The sequence below is a fragment of the Struthio camelus genome, chromosome 9 (genome assembly GCF_040807025.1).
Source record: "Struthio camelus isolate bStrCam1 chromosome 9, bStrCam1.hap1, whole genome shotgun sequence".
Taxonomy (NCBI): Eukaryota; Metazoa; Chordata; class Aves; order Struthioniformes; family Struthionidae; genus Struthio; species Struthio camelus.
This window is the reverse complement of record NC_090950.1, coordinates 7,790,532-7,807,413: the sequence shown is the minus strand read 5'-3', so window position 1 is coordinate 7,807,413 and position 16,882 is coordinate 7,790,532. Positions and strand designations below refer to the sequence as shown.

The following is a 16,882-nucleotide window of genomic DNA, read 5'->3' as shown; positions in this document are numbered from 1 at the left end:
AAGGCTGCAGCAAGAGCCAGGGAAGAGAGTGAAGGAACAGCAAGTAGACATTGTTGAACGGAAGGAGCCAGGGAACACAACACTCCTCTAGCTCTTGTTGCTCACACCGGTGTGACTGCTTTCCGGTCATCTCCAGAGGTTTCTCAAGTAGCACAAACTAAAAAGGACAGTGTTTCTTTCTACATGACCCTAAAATATCTTTATATTCTCAAGTCTTGGGAGATTCAACCTTGCTATTTACCTCTTTGCTATTTTGCCTCTACTTCACTATTTACCTCTGAATGAAAATGCCCTTCCCCACTAAAAAGTCTCCCAATGAAAAGGAAAGATATTTTTGAGAGATCTCTGAGAAGTTAAGGGCCAGAGACAGTCAGTCTTTGATACCCTTTACCAACACATTATCTAGCTATAACCTGTTCAACAGTGAACTAGATCTTCCTCTAGCAAAAAAAGTGTTTTCCTCAGTATGGTTTTGGTTTTTTTATCACTTGAATTTTGTTGCAAACAAGGGTGCCTGTCATGCTGGCTTTCTTATGTCACATTTACACTGAAACAACTGATTCTAAGGTCAGTATCTCTTTGTGCATTCTGAATGCAACCCCCAGTGAGACACAACCTACCACCACCTTGATAATGTTTAAAAAAGAAACTCTTTGTCTTCTGACTCATCCTCACAACCGCAAGACTCCTCCTGCTGCTGGTACTGCCTGACTCCCCATCCCAATAGAGGTATCATCATTTTTGGTCAGAGCCTGCCTTTTAAGAACACACCATAGCCTTTAGAACTACTTGCCTCTGTGAGATTATTTCTGAATTTAAAAATTCAGAACAGGCAAGGAAAGATTTGCAGTCACAGCTAGTATATGTAAGAAATCAGAGCCAGGCACAGCTTTCTGGGGTTAGAACAGCAGATTAGTTTGTGCATTGGCCTGATATTTCTAGCTTGTTGTGAATACTAATCCACTGGGTACTGCTCGATATGTCCTTGCCTTCATAGGCTAGGAATGCACAAAGAGATGCTAGTTTTGACAGAGGAGTTACTTGCTTTCTGATGGAAACAGAGAGTGGAGTCATAACTGCTGTGATTGTCAGAAGTGGTAACAGACTATATCTTTACGCTGTACAAGACATACTGCAAGTAGACATTACTGGACTCGGGGCATTTTCTAGTGCATCGTGTCAAATAGCAGCTGCTATATGCCACCACTTGTCAGCACCGATACCTGCAGCGTCAGGAACGTGACGCAGTTCATATGCTACCACCTGAGTCCCACAGAGAAGCTAATTTAAGTTCTTTCCAAAATGGATCTGCAGATTTGTGATAGATGTATCTCTAACACGGTAAATGAATGGTATTTTTAAATATACATGGAATTTGCATATTTGTGAGGTGACTTTGAGCAAAGGTCGCATTTCAAGGAATCACTTTACTATGGGCTTGCTCTTTTGTAACAAAGCTCTTACAGAAAATGAATTTACACAATAATTAAAACGGCATTTAACATGGCATTGTTAAGTTACTGTGGTGACAAACACTGCCATGTGGCCAAGTTTTCCTAACCAGTATCTTCTTGCCTGCCCACATTAACAGATGGCTTATAGGTTTGATGGAAATTTTCATTTTTTTGGAAAGTGACTCAGGATCTTTCTTCAATCCTGGGGGTGGTGGTGAAAAAGAGGCCACATACAAACATGGTATCACCCCTGAACACCATGGAGACAGACATCATCGAGAAACACTCCTGCATTGGACATGATTGTGCAAACCCCAAGAGCTTACACATGAATGCTCTAAGCATCACTGTTTTAAAAGGTTGTACTCAGGGAATGGGAGATAAATGACAGTGCAAGAGGTCGGCTCCCTGCTTTGCCCCACAAACAAACGCTACATAGGCAGCTCCAGTGCAGCCCCTGCTCCTCCCGTGGACTCCAAGGCCTGACCTAGAAAAGGGAAGGTGAACTTTCTTGCCATTTAACATGCTGGCAGAGAAAAAGCTGATGGTAAAAGTCGTTAAATTTTCCAGGAACTGTCACCCCTTCTTCACACGTCCAAATACCATGGGAACAAATAAACCCATCCCCTCTGCTCCTACTGACGTGCAGAGTCCCCCTCTGTCATGCCTTTTCTCTTCAACTCCTCCACTTTGCCAAACTCAGATCCCTAACTCTGATGCTGCAGGAAGTGCCAGTCCCAGCTCCTCTTCCATTTCTCCCTTCTTTTTCGTTTTAAAGGGCAAACTGAAACTCCTTCATATTTGAGTTCACCAGGAGGGTAAGTAGCTCCTATGGTAAACAGCATTCTTACATGGGGATATAGAAGGGTTATGTGGTCTGTGGAAATTACCAGTAGGAAGTGATTGAAAGACATAATTTTTATTCTTCAGTATAGAAAGGCCAAGAATTAGGAAATGAATGCAGTCCTCCCCCTGAACGTGGTGAGGACTCCTAGTTTTGTATATTCATGGACCATAGGAAGCAAGTTCCAAAAGTTTGTGCTTTTCCACTGGAGATTTTCCAGCAGGAAAATCTTCAGTCTGACCAAGGCAACATTGTCCAGCTGCAGTGTTTTGGGCTGTCTCTTCCTGACTAAAATCACTGGAACTGACAGAATAGGCAGGCAACAACACGTTTCATCACAACGGGATACAGGTAGAGCAAAACACTCTCTGCAAACAACCCTTTCAGACCACTGAGCCATTTCTACCACTTAATGTGGTTTGAACTGCACCTTCCAGGAAACTGGTAGACAAGGCAGGGAAACAAAAAACAGATGTGTTCTCCCAACAGCTCATTTCATTCAAACATTGAGCAGCCACATTATGTACCAGTTGAAGCTTTTGGATGTGTTTCAGTGATAGCACTAAAAAGAGCACACTGCAATAAGCTTGCCCTCAGGTCAGAAAATAATAGATAACTGTCTATCAAAGAGGGATTGCCATATTATGTAGGGCAGCTGTAGATGAAAGAAAACAGTATGGCACACGTCATTGCTGTTGTCAAGGAACTGAGATTCAAAAGCAGATAAAATACAGCCCAGACACTGCAAAATGACAGGGGGATGTGTATCTGAGCCTCACCAACAGAAGACCTACTTGTAGTCTAGCCAATTTCTGTAATGCTTTTCTACTCCCCCAAGTTCACCTTTATCCCCTCTGTCTTAAACACGGTTGCATTTCTTCCAGATAGATATTTCTCTGTCTACAAGGCACAGGAAAGGCGGAAACTGCAGCATTTCGGTTCAACACAAAGGCATGGTAGAATGGAGCCTCATATGAATACAGGCAATTGTCTGATAAGTGTGGTATTATTTCTCTGAATTGCCACAAAGACGTTTGCAATAGGTAAAAAAAAAAAAAAAAAAAAAAAAAAGACAGAATCCCGCAGAAATGCACTCAACTGGAAAAAAAGTATAGTAACATATTCAAATCCCAGAGCAATCAATCCATATATTCCAAGTTCTCTCCATGGCATAGGAAAGAGGTCCTCTACCAAGTCTTACATAATGAAATGTAAAAAACAATAAAATGCAGTGACAGCCAGCACAAGTGCTACACTGGAAATGCCTCTAGCTCTGAATCATACATCTTTATAACGTGAGCTGCCCAGAAGGTCTTGCACTGAACCAGATTCTGAAATCTCATCTGACAGACCACCACATGCATGCGCACACGCATGCACACAGGCACACACATGCTCCTGTTCAGACAAATGCATCACAAAGTACAAAGATACTGTTTGTCACATATAGTATCACATAACGAAAGAGCACAGAGACAGAGGTGACAAGCCACTGCCTCTGCTAATACACCCAGTGTTAGTCACTGAGTGCCCAGATACTTGGGCTAAATGCTAAATTAAACAATTTTCTCCTTCATTAAACACTGTTGCTTGTGGACTTGGCTCTGTCTCAACGTACTGTCTTCATGGGACTTTGTCATCAATCCTTACTCTACCCAAAATCAGAATTCTGATTCAAAAGGAGGAATAAATGTTCTTGCCAGCTAATTTGCTAGAGAATGGTTTTTCTGACACAGTTATCAGCACAGATGATCTCTCAAATGGCAGATGCACTATAATGTTGTTAAATGTGTTTCATTTTAAAACTGAAGAGAGAGATTTGCCGCTATTGCAGTAGGATGGTTTCCATGGCTACAGTCTTATGGGGACTCTATTTTTCCCCTGTTGACAACGGTACAAAAAGCTAAATTCTGCATCTTCATTGCACCAGCATAAATTTGAAGCCAGGGGATTGATTCCCAGATTTAACACTGAGAGCTGAATTTGGTTTCCAGATTCCTTCAGCCTCAAATTTGAGATCTTCATGGCGATGGTAATGGAGGAGAAAAATGAAAGGGAGCAAAACAGTTTCTGTAGGCAGCAGTGTGGGCTAAGGACAGGACATAGAAACACTGTGCCTCTACGTGAGAAATGGGAAGAAGCCAAGGCAGAATGCAAACAAATCGACTGCTTGTTCAGGGGCTTAGTGCCTTGCCTGACATTTAACAGCAAAATTTCAGGTCAGGTTTTGGCTATAAAAGCTAATGACCCTGTAACATCTGCATGGGATGGGTCCAAATATTGCCCTGTTTGTTTTACTGGAAGGATGAAGCAGTCAGTATTGTTCTGAAGAAAACCTGCTGCTCTTCTGTTTTGCTGTGATGCACAGGAAGACTTAAGGTTGGGAAGGAAGGGGAAGCAAGAGGCTGGTGTCCACTGCCCCATCTTGAATACAGTCATGGAAATATCAAACGCAAAGCAGATTATCAGCCCTCTCATTCTGTGAGAATGCTCTGTACAAATCTGGTATTGTATATATTCACCAGCCAGCTAGTAAAAAATGAGTAGGGGGAAAGGTCTGCTAACCTCAGCTTCTTGGATCTCAAGTGTAAAACCTCCAATCTCTTCTTACTTTAAGAACACGTGGAGAGGGGTAGAACTAGCATCCTCCAAACAGCGTTGCATCCTACCTCTCCCAGTGGTAGGTGCTTGGGAAAGGAGTGTCAGAAACAGGGCAAACACAGATTTTCCAAACCTGAAATAACCTCCCAGCTTCTGGCAACCGACGCTCTCTGAGCTAGATAGTGGATCCTCCTGGGCATCTGGGTTTAGCGCTCCCTAGTTTGTTAAAGCCTTTTCTAAACTCATTTGTACATAGGAAATTCAAATGTCACATGGCAACATCTGATTTGTGTTATGCACCTTCAGTTTGTTTCAGTGGGCCTCTCAAAATCAGATATCTGTTGTACTGTCTGCATCAATTTTGATCTGTATACCCTCCAAAATATTCATTTTGAAGTTCGTCCTTTTCTGATATCCATTTGTCCCCGCAACAGGCAATGGCCCTTTTGTGACCTGGCAACACCTTAGAGGTTATGAACACTGCTGTGACTGCATATTCAGGGCAGAGGCCATGCTTCACAGTGTGAGGCTGAGATCTCTGCACAACGTTGTTCAATAAACAACACCTCCACCAATTAGTAAGGCTGATGGCCTTGGCCCAGGGAGATAAAAAGCACAGGAATCCTTGGTGCCACTACATAACCCCACTTATGCATTTTTCTTGAAAAAAAAAATTTAAATCCAACTAAAGTAAGAGCACAAAAATTTGACCATCACAATGAAAGGCAAAAAGCACTGCTGTCATCGTGAGTCAGTGCTGAGGAACAGCAGCACAGGGAGCCTGCACAATGAACTGTATTTCCCAGATACAGAACTCTTAAGTATCCAAAATGAGCACTGTTCCTCTCAGGTCTTTTGGGAGGCCATTCCTTTATAAGCAAATTCTCCTTGTCATTTCTTCAGGGAAGGTGAGACTGTACATCTGAAGTGGCAAGTCTCTCCTTATTCCGTTCAAATTCATGGGGACTGCATCTTATTACAACATTTAAAGGTGAGAAAGATGTTCCCAGTTCTTGGACAGCAATACAGCCTAGGACAGTAGGCAAAGAAGTACTGTATGTTAGAGAACGTTGTTATGGAGTAAGCCATTAAATCTAGGCCTCTCTATGTGCGCTGTGAAGCTTAAAAATCTTGTGGCCCCATCTTTAATGATGTTTGCAGCCAGTGATGACAACTGCACGAGTGATACTGTGAGACTGCAGCCAGCAAGCTATCTTCTTCCCACAATCAGCTGTCCTCTCCTTAAAGGTGATCGTATCACCAAAGGAGAAACTGGAGCAGCTGATCAAGATACTGGGAACATTACTGGAGATCCAAGAAAAGGGGAGGTCCCCTTGGTCCGTATTTCAGAATGACTGATCCTCTTTTCACAACAGAGAGCAAGGTGGCCGAACACAGATTTTACTGGCCTGTTGCCTCTTTACCGGTCTTCTCTAACTGCAACTTTTTCCTTTCCAAATCTAACCCTTTCCCCTTCATGACAAGCTGCCTACCAGCTTGCCCCAAACAGGGTCAACCTTTCCCTCTCACTTTCCGTACACTCCTCCTGCTTTCTCTTGGTCAACCCAATCTACTTCAAAACCTCCTTCCCTTTCCATAAGTCTGCTGAGCTGGAACCTCCTCATAGTTCAAAAAACACCCCCAAGCTTTTTATCCCTCCCAGACAAGTCTCCCCACCCTCAAGAGCCTGACAACCCTTCTTCAGGCAGACACAGCCCCCTCCCCAGTCTCAGAGGACCCCCACACCACTGGCTGAGCTAGAAGAGGTGGGAAACAGCTGGGAAAGCAACTGTATGCCAAGGGAGCAAAGCCATACTTTTGAAGAGGCCCTTTGCTCCAGCAAGGCCACACTAGCACTCATGCTCCTCTCCTCCTCCCTGCTTAAGCCTGCACAGCAGATGCGCCGACTCTGCAGAATGCCAACCTGCAGCCTGCTGTAAAAGATGATGCACAGAATGAAAAGCCAGGGCTCAGCACGCTAAGAGAACAGACCAGCTTGCATAGTACCCACCGTGCCATGCCCATGAGAGCCAGGCGACCCCCATGGAACGCCCCCAGCAACCACAGAACTGAGCTTTTGTTTCTGTGCTTTGATTGTATTAGTAGAGGTGCAGGTGGTGACCAAACGAGACAAGGAACAGTGAATGAGAGACTAAGATTAGGCAGGATTAAGGATTCCCCCTCCTCATTGTGTTTTTCCATCTCACAGCAAACAAAGAGGAAAAAAATCAAGTCAAGGTGGCTTCCGGGCTGTGATACACAAACAGGGAGATGTTTGCAGGGAAACCGCTGGCAAAATAAATTCTACCTGACTTCAGTAAGGAGAGAGAGGGAGCCTTATTTACGGCTGGAAACACTCCAGAGGAAACACTGCCTCACAATTTTCACAATTCCAGGTTTTTAAGAGCGATTTTGCCCTCTGTTTTCAACTGTTCTTTTAGGAAATGCTTCACTGGGTGTCGTCCTTAATTAACCTTGGTGCAGTTGCATTTCTGAAATAAGGGATGGCTATATTTTACACAAAAATCAAAGGGGGCTTGTCAGTGATAGGAAAAACACCGAGGAAAAGGAGCAGCCCTCCAGTCTGCTTACTTTAAATAGAGGATGCTGCAATTTGTGGCGCTCAGACAGACGCAAGCTGCAATTTGTGGCGCTCAGACAGATGCAAGCTGAATTTCACTTCCTTAACCGTTCAGTCTTCCCTCGAACGTACAGGCAAGTTGGGGTTTGTGCTGAGAAAACCACTAAGTAGACTGTTGCTATAGCAACCAACTCCCTGAAACCTGTTCATAATTAAGATGGTGGTCTAACCATGTCAAAATACATCTTGCAAACCCCCCCAAATTTACAGCTTCCGGAGTAACAAGTGAATGTTTTTACAGGGACTTTTATCTGATCAGGGCAAGGCTGGTTAGGTTAGTTTGCAAGAGTGATTAGATACTTAGAAGTAGTTTGCTAAGCAACTAAGATAGTAAAAAAAGGCCAGGAAACAGCTGGGTTGCAATTTTAAGGATTTTTACTAAGATTTCTTCAAGCTTCAATCATTAACAAGATAGTGCTTCAATCATCTCATCTCTCTAGAGTGTTCTTTGGTTATAATCTGAAAATTCAGAAGACCCAATGAATCACACTTACAAATTTAAAAGTGCTCTTAGGCTTTTTCAGAATCCAAATCATGTGACAAAACTAATAAAGTCTCATTTTCCTGTTAGAGAAAGATATGCTAGTTTTCCCTTTGGTGTTTACTGAAGTGGATGACAGCCAGACTCTATGATTGAGTGACATCCTTGAAACACAAATTAAGAATGGATGAGGTTCATTTAAAAATGACATTTATTGCAGACTAAGTGTTATATGAGGAGAACAACAGAAATATGAAAGCTTTATCTTAAAGGATTTTATACATACGTATGGACCCTGAAAAAGAAGAAAAAGTGAGATAAAAATGTAAAAATAAAGTTAATATGCAACCATTCTTCTCATATACAGCAGGAAAAGAGGGCAGTATACGCACTGCAGAAGTATTTGTTTGGCATTCCCAGTTATTCTAGCCCAAAATGCACCCATATACAGATTCAAAACTGGATTTTAGTACTACGATTTTGAAGTTCAGAAGACATTTTAGAAAAGTAGATGTCACAGTATGTTCCCTGGCTCCTCCTTCCCCCTCCAAAAGTTCTAGGCAAATGTCTTTGAAATTTGAAGTCCTGGTAAAGCATCCCAAATTTATGTGAACCCATTTAGATGGTCAAACAAAATGACTTTTAAACTTCCTAATAATGTTATACATAGGCTTGTGCCCCTTAGAAGATGTTCATTTAGTACTCCTTTGGTAGGAATGCAGACTGAAAACAAGCTAGAGATTCAGATTAAGCAAAACAGTTGGCAATAATAAAATAATAACAGAGAGAATGACTCTAGAGGCCAACCCCACTGCCTACTGCATTAATGATCACGCTTGGGAACCCAAATTCTGTCTACTGCACCCTAGACTTCTGAAGCTTACGCTTGTTATAGTATAAAAACTATTATATACACTTTTATATTATAAAAGATAGCATTCCCATCAGAGTATATAGAAATTCTAATGCCCGTGACCCACAGAGGTTCAATCAAATAGCCATCAAACGATACAGAAAAATTAAAAGCTGGCACAAATGACCATGTCCCAAGTAAGATTAGCCTCTATCATGGTGTTTCTCAAACATTTTTAATTGAAGGGCTATTTAGTCTTTCAAATATAAAAATAAAATTCCAAGGATGAAACAGCCTTTTAAAAGAAGTACAGGGACCATATAACTTTAATTTAACTGAATAAAAGTTTGTCTAGTAATTGACTGTTCGTTATTTCTGTTTTCCTACCTTTTGCTCATTTCCTCAGGAAAATGAATGTTTCTCACTTTGTTTTCTCAATTGTTTTACTAGTCGCGTTCTAATGTTTTACTGACCAGTAGTAACCCCAGAACCCCAAGTTGTGAAACGCTGCTCTGCAGTGTATTTCTGAGCCCTCCAAAACAATCTACGTCAGGTCAGAAAAGGAAGGATCCACTACTCTAATCACCTTGTGTTAACAGCTTCCTCATTCTAGCTTGGCTGATGACCTTACAGTTACCAATGTATACCTTAACGCCCCCCCTGCTCTGCTGCTCCTCTCTCTGCCATAGTTATACTTCAGGGAAGCTGTACTTTTGCAGGACCAAATCCTGCAGTTCGTTTTCAGCTAACAACCAGTGAACACAATTAGGAATTTTGACAGATTTAAACTGACAGGATACTGTGCTTAGAACCTGCAACATTTCATCAGAAATCAATTTCACCAATCCCTATCACTCTCCTATTAGTCGCTGTCTTTGGAAACATAAAGCAGTACCCAGTAACTGAAGTACTGACTGAAGCATGCTGCACTGAGCTGTGTTCTTGTCTCCTCAGATCAGCAGGGTAGGATTCCCCCTGTGCCAAAATGTGACTTAAGTCAAGAGGCATTCTACCTTCCTTTATTTGCTAAAAGGAAGAATGAAAAAGTCTATAACTGTCCTGGATAGTAACTCTATTACTGGTCTAATCCTGAGTAACACGGCGACCTCAGTTATAGTCTGGCTTCTGTTCAGGTAGATGAATTTCCAAGTTGCCCGCACTGTCAAGATACTACTGGGAAAAAAATAGGTTAACAACCAGTTTCTCCATTTCTTTAGCTAATGTTAGTCTTGACAGGCTACTGAAATGAATGGAAAACCAGGCAATTCAAATTAAATGTATGTAAATCACCCGGCTGGATGGAGACCGTAATCATGATTTTTCATCATCAAACATTCAGATCTTTATGCTGAAAGTCAACAATGAATAATAAATCATGACATTTACCCTGGTAATATATTTTGAGCTTTAGAGACATGTTCCTGAAAGGTACAACCAGTCTCCTGGAGTACTGCACTCTGAAAGTACTTACTTTACTGCTGCTGCCCAGAAAAGGCCTGGGGGACAGCAGCAGGAGATAAGCATGACAAAATGGCTGGATTACTCTTTACCTGAACTAAGAACCAAGCAAGCCAGCAATCAGGAATCAGCAAAGGGAAGTACATGATCCCCTGTGAGCCAGTGCCACTTGGTTTGAGCAGGATGAATGTCATATACCAGATGGACCTTCTGGCAATTTAAGAAGCCCTTGGTTGACTTCCAAAATGGAGGTGGTGGCCAGACTTCCTGCACTGACCTCCAGTTACTGTAGCTGAGCTTACAATGACAGAAGGAAGTTAAAGGGATGCTGTAACTTGTATAGTCCCCAAAACAGCAACCAAAATTATTATGCTCTGCTGACATCTTGGAAACCTGCAAGTAGAATGCTGGCAATAACCTCAGCAGCACGACATAGCAATTCTATACACATTTCTTTTCTTGTACTTCTCAATGTCATATAATGCTTCCCTGCATATGCCCTAGATACACAGACCATGTGCAAAGAGCCCCTTGGAGGTACTCCCATGTCAACACAACAGCTGCTTCTGTGTTCCTATGAGGCACAGGTTTCTTCAAGTGCCAACAGCTCTCCATTATTTGGGCTTTTCAATGGGCTGAGAAGACCTGGAGAGTGGAAAAGCATAGACAATATGGGCTCTTGGGAAGGGAGTGTAGCAGGACCAAAGGTTTGTTGCGTGGAACAGCTTGCATCTGGCCTGGCCTGCTGTAGGAGCTGAGAAAGCCAGGCGAACCTGGGAGAGCCTACGAGACTGTGCACAGCAACAGATGCAGCACAGCTCCACACATTACATCATGGTAATAAATAACTTAGCTAGCCTTGCATGCACAGCCTGCTTGATCCACAATCTCAGTAACAGCCCACAGATCATGGAGCATCAACTGTAATTGCAAAACCACCAGTTACCTCTGACTCCATTGCAGTGATTTGCTGAAAAGCACAGCTCCTTACAGTGCATAGGCCACGTACCATCCTTCTGCGTTTCCTTTCCACAGTCTGCTTCACAGTCCAGCCATCACACAGCTTTTTCATGCTAGCACGTCTGTGGGATAGTGAGGGTACAGGCTTTGGTTCAAGAATCGCAGTGCTCAACTCAACTGAACTGTTACGTCTTTGAGGCTGGTTCTATTAATAAATGCACTGTTAGTCACTGTGATTTCTGATGGGATGCTACATGTATTAAAAGAATGAATGCTTCACGTAGCTTCCAATTAGCTTGGAAATGTATTCTGGTTCTTTGCCTAGAAGGACTCAGACAACAGTGGTAGTATTGTTAGAAATGAACTGCCACCTCCTAATACTGAGTTACAAGAATTACTAGCTTAGTAAATTACCATTGACCTTCTCTTATTAGTGTCTTTTTGATTATTTATGAAGTTTTTGGAGAATGCTACAGAAAAGGTATCCTAAATGGAAAGAAAAATTTAGAATAGATGAGTGTGTTTGTAATCCTGTGCCACCAAACTGTGGTTCAGGAATCCTGTATTTCTCTTTCTGAACATGTTTAAGACTGGTTTCCCCATTAGTCTGCAAAAAATCAGCTCAGCAAAAGGTCTTTTTCAAGAAAACTGACTTTTAGCAATTGTAGACCCTGAGCACTCTCCATTAGGATGTGGTGCCAAATTGTCTTACTTATAGTCATCATACCCAAGCTCGTCACAATTTTGTGTTGCTGCCCTACTCCTGCTGCCTCTTTCACCTTTCTTAGCACTGATTCTCTTCTGCAGGAGGGGAAGAGATGCAGATCGGAAGACAGCATTGCTAGAAGCAGCATTAACTTTATGTGCTGCCCCCAGAAGATTGGTTCTAGATAGAACAGCTCCTTATCCACCTTTCTTCTCTCTTCCTTGTATGCTCTTTGGACTGAAAGACTTCCAGGAAGGCTTATTTTCTTTTCCCTCTTCTGCTGCCCTTGGTGCATCTTCACTTCTCTTAACTGTATGTCTCTCTGCCTCAAAGCACAGAGAATATCTAGCCCTTAACCTGACTTGCAGGCATGTGATGCAGTCTCAATCCTCTTTTAATTGAATCAGTTCAGGATATTTGTAAAAAGTATTGTTATCCAATAAGAATGTCATATAGCAATCATCCACAGGATATAAAATCAATAAACTTCTCCTCTCAGCAATTTATCACTCATCCTATCACTCAACAACCCACCTAGTGTTATAATTGAACAGAGACATAAAAATGTTAAGTGGACACAATAGAACTATGAATAATAGCCCGATAGGAACACATTTTATAATGAAAAAAATTGTACCATAGAGACAGCTTTCTTTAGCACACAGGAAGAAAATCCTTAAGTCAATTAAGCGCCTGACTATTATCCAGTTTAAATGACGTAAATGGCATTCCAGTTGGAAACCTTGCTTTACCATGCTTTCAGAGAGGAGATTCTCGATCCTATGTGGAAAATAGTTTCCCAGTACTATATAATATGGACATAAGTCTACTGTAACAAAAATATCCAAAGCAGCATAATCAATTGAAGAAAATTCTACAAATTTATAAATTTGCACACAGTATTTTTCATCCATTTTTGGAGGAAAATATACCTGGAAAATCCATCTTCCTGAAAATATGAATATAGGCATTAGTCTAAAAATCAGAAAGGTTCATTACTATAATATCATTTTTTTTCTTCACCTTTCCACCTGTCCAGTCCTAGTATTGCAGTATTGGGAACGTAATATGTAATGTCTTGTTGGTAGAACACTTCTCCAGTCTTTTCAGATGTGCTTTCAATTTTCCCTTCCATTAGCTGACAAAACCAGTAATTTCCCCTACTACAGCTGAGTATAAGAGATTTCTCAAGTGAATAGGCAGGGGTGCTACATCTGTTTCTTCAAGAAAAATCACTTCCACTTTTCTGTGACTGTTGTTTGATATCTCTTCAAACAGGTTTCCACATTTAAAGTTATTACTGGTAAAGGACTAAATACTCTTCTTCCTGAAAAATGCTAAAGAAATGTTCAATGTCAGGGAAAAGTGTAAACCAACCAAAACTGGCTAGCAATGGACCTGATTTTGCTTGAAAGGTTCAGGCCTTTCTTCAAACACAAACTCTTAAGGTGGGAAGGGATCACCAGTGGGACTGATTCTCTTCTGTTTTGCACACTATTGTCAAATACTTCCAAAGCAGTAACTCTGCATCCTCCACCAATTTACAGCTTTGTATTACTTCATAACCATATTTGCACAAGCATAAGTACCTAAGAGTACAAAGCACTGAATGATCTCCTTCACTGGAAGCCATAGTGGCCATCTTTGTCCTGAGAGCTAACTGAAAACATTCACAAAACTTTTTTGCTTTTATCAAAAACTGTACTCAGCTCAACTGGGATATCAATGAAGTTTACTTCAAAAAGAATTATAGATAAGCAAAGAATGAAGGCTTAGACTCCATTTGTAACAAAATGCTCTAACAGAAACTACAAGATTCTGGAATTTCTTAGCAGTTTTCCCAAAGCTCAACTTATACCTTCCATAATTCAAGAGTCTTCCTGAGAAAGTCTGTTCTCCTGAGTGAGTCAGGAAGAGAGAGAGGCAGTTATGACAGACAGTTATGGCAGACAGAGACAGGCAGTTTTTTAGGACGGATACTTTTATAATAGACTAGACATTAAACACTTGTATTTATGTGAATATACCCACATTGGATCAGATGAAAGCCTCATTTATCGTCTTCCCAATAATGACCAGGAGAGAAGGTTTATGGAAGAAAATAAAAACAGGACGAGTGAAGAATAATCCCAATATTCTTGTTCTTTTCATCCTCTTGCAATCACTGCTATGAAGCTATCTGAGCTAAAGGTGAACAAAATTCATGCCATTGTATTTAATAAATGGATCTATCTTCCACGAGCTATTCAGTCTCATTTTGAACCAATATACACTTTTGGCCTCTATGACACTCTGTGCAAATGAATTGTACAGTTTAATTTTGCACAGTATAGGAGAAAAAAAGTACTTCTGTTTATGTGCATTAAGTCTACTCCCTGATCAATATTCGGGAGCCTATTACTTCTTGTGTTTTGTGAAATAATGAATCATTTCCTTCCCACCATCTGTGCGTCATTCACAGATTGTTTTCACATTCCCATCAATCATCTTGCCAAAATAATACACAAATACATATGCAACAAGAATATTAACTATTTTTCTTGAAGTCAAAGTTAAGATTAGACAAGTATCCAAACATTTTTCATCAGGACACGAAAATATAGCAGTTGTATTAGTGGAACTGAAGGGTCATTTGATGTTGCTCCCTCTTGATTTCTTTGGCTGTCACTTCCTATTCTCCAATTTTTATTAGACATTTTATCCATAAAATATACTACCTTCAAACCTTCCAAGTGACTGTCTTAAGGGGAGGCAAATGAAAACGGGAAAATGTGACATATTATTCATTTGTGATGTCTAAGTAGACACTTCTCATCTTTTAAGTAAAAGAAGAGGCCCATAGAGAGTGTAGATATGGTGTTAAAATGTAACGACATTTTAATTGATTCATCCACATGAATACAACTGACTAAACAGCAAATACTGACTGTGTTAGTCATCTGCCTTTACCAAATAATCTTTCCCTTCCCCAGGAGGTAAGGAGTAAAATGAAAGTCACCCTTGGACTTAATTTCCCACATATTCCAACGCATTCTACATCCATATCATTTAATGGACATGCAGGTTTACAATAGACTGCGTCCGAATTTGTTGACTTCTGGGGGAGAGGGGAGGCAAACAGTCTGTGCTGTGGTTATGAGATGAAAACAGGTCAACGATTTAACATTCTCGGAGAAAGTGCTGACTGAGCAACCTTAATGGGCAGTCAAGAAGATGGTAAATCACAGGCCAGATTCTTATGTTTTGTTCCAGGGCTGTAAATCCACTGTAAATTCTCTCACCAAAGACTGCCTATGTGGAAATGGAATACCTGGATGGCTAAGCAAAAATATTATCAAAAATCAGCAACATTTCTGAGTCACACATTCATATTGGCTGATCCCTAGTAGATCAGAGCAACTCTATAGGACTGGAAATAAGAGAGTGGCCTATATCAGTGATTGAAATGGAGGAACGGAAAGATGATGTAGAACTGCTCTCTTCTCCGTTCATTGCAGTGCTGGGCACAGCTTGTGTGTTACTGCATAAAACTCAGCTGTGCTTGTGCTTTTATCTCTTCATTTACCTCTGATTGAGCCTCCTTCTAGAGCAGGCCCAGTAGTGCTAGTAGTATCATACGTTATCCAAGCAGATCCACCTGAATTCAACATCTGTGGCTCACCCTTCCAGGCTCTTGGGAATAGCTGTTAACAGAAAGACCTTCCAGTCTTCACAGGCAGCTGGTGTGTTTAATATCTAGCATTAGGGAAGAAGTATGTCTGAAAAGAAGTATGTGAAAATAGAAAAGGTCTGCAGTATATCTAACTTAATGGGGAGGTGTTCATCTATAAGAGATGCCAAGGACAGTTTAACTCCTTTAGCACTCTAATGGAGTTTGCATGGGACACTTCCCTTCAACAGAATTTCCTCAACTCTGAACATAAAATCTGTTCCACAGCTCATAGCCCTTGTGATCTTTTGTTTCCCGTAAATGGCAATGCAAGCTATTCAGCCTGGCAGGAACCTAGAAGGTATGAAACCCCAAGAAAATCATTCAGGCATTTGCCCTTTGCCTTCCCTGAAGTGTTTACCAAGAGGTGTCCTATAGGACCTGAGTCACTGTTTTGTCTTCCTGTTTTTCTAAAAGGCAGCTATTAAACTAAACTCATATAGCCATACAATCAGTTTCTAAACATAATACTTAAAGAACTCTAATTTAGAGTTAAGACCAATTGCTGTTTTTACATCATAAACACTGCTAAACATAGCACAGTCTTCCTTTTCGCCTTCTCCTCTCCCTCATTCACACAAATCATAGCTGATAGTTGTTACATTTATCATACGTCCAGCCCTGACAGTTAGAAAAAAAAAAAGTTTGCTTCTAAAGTTAAAATAATCTCCTTCAGCAATGTGAACTGAGTCATTTATGCTAGATATAACTCTATATTCACATTTTGTTTTCAGCATGACATGTACTGAACCCAAAAGTAAGTTTTGAAAACAAATATATAGAAAGCACAGAAAAAAATGTAATTTTTAGAACAAAATCTTAATTCTATTGGGATCACAGCCTGGTTTTTTAGCTGGTCAGAGGTAACTGGGTTTCTTTAACAAAGAAAAGCATGGTCCATTGCTAGAGTTGGTCTAATAATATAAAAAACCCAAAAGATAATGCCAATTCTGCAAAAACTATCTTAAAAAAACTCAAACAATTCCCCCTTTTGACCACCAGTTTTAAACTGCAAGCTCAAAGTGCAAGACTCTAGCCCCATCAGAGCTTTTCCTTATAGTCCTCAACAAATCATTCAAGCCACAGTTTATAATCTTACGTGCCCAAATTTATGTCTTAAAATCAGATCCAAAATTTTGACGTAGCCTATGCATTTCAGCTCTGTGTAGTCCATT

General features: G+C 40.9%; 1 protein-coding gene across 2 annotated transcripts in view; it reads left to right on the top strand.

Annotated features, from left to right (window-relative positions):
- The window catches only part of AMER3 (APC membrane recruitment protein 3), a 44,166-nt gene that overhangs the window by 11,183 nt on the left and 16,101 nt on the right, over nucleotides 1-16,882 (top strand). The window lies entirely within an intron of this gene.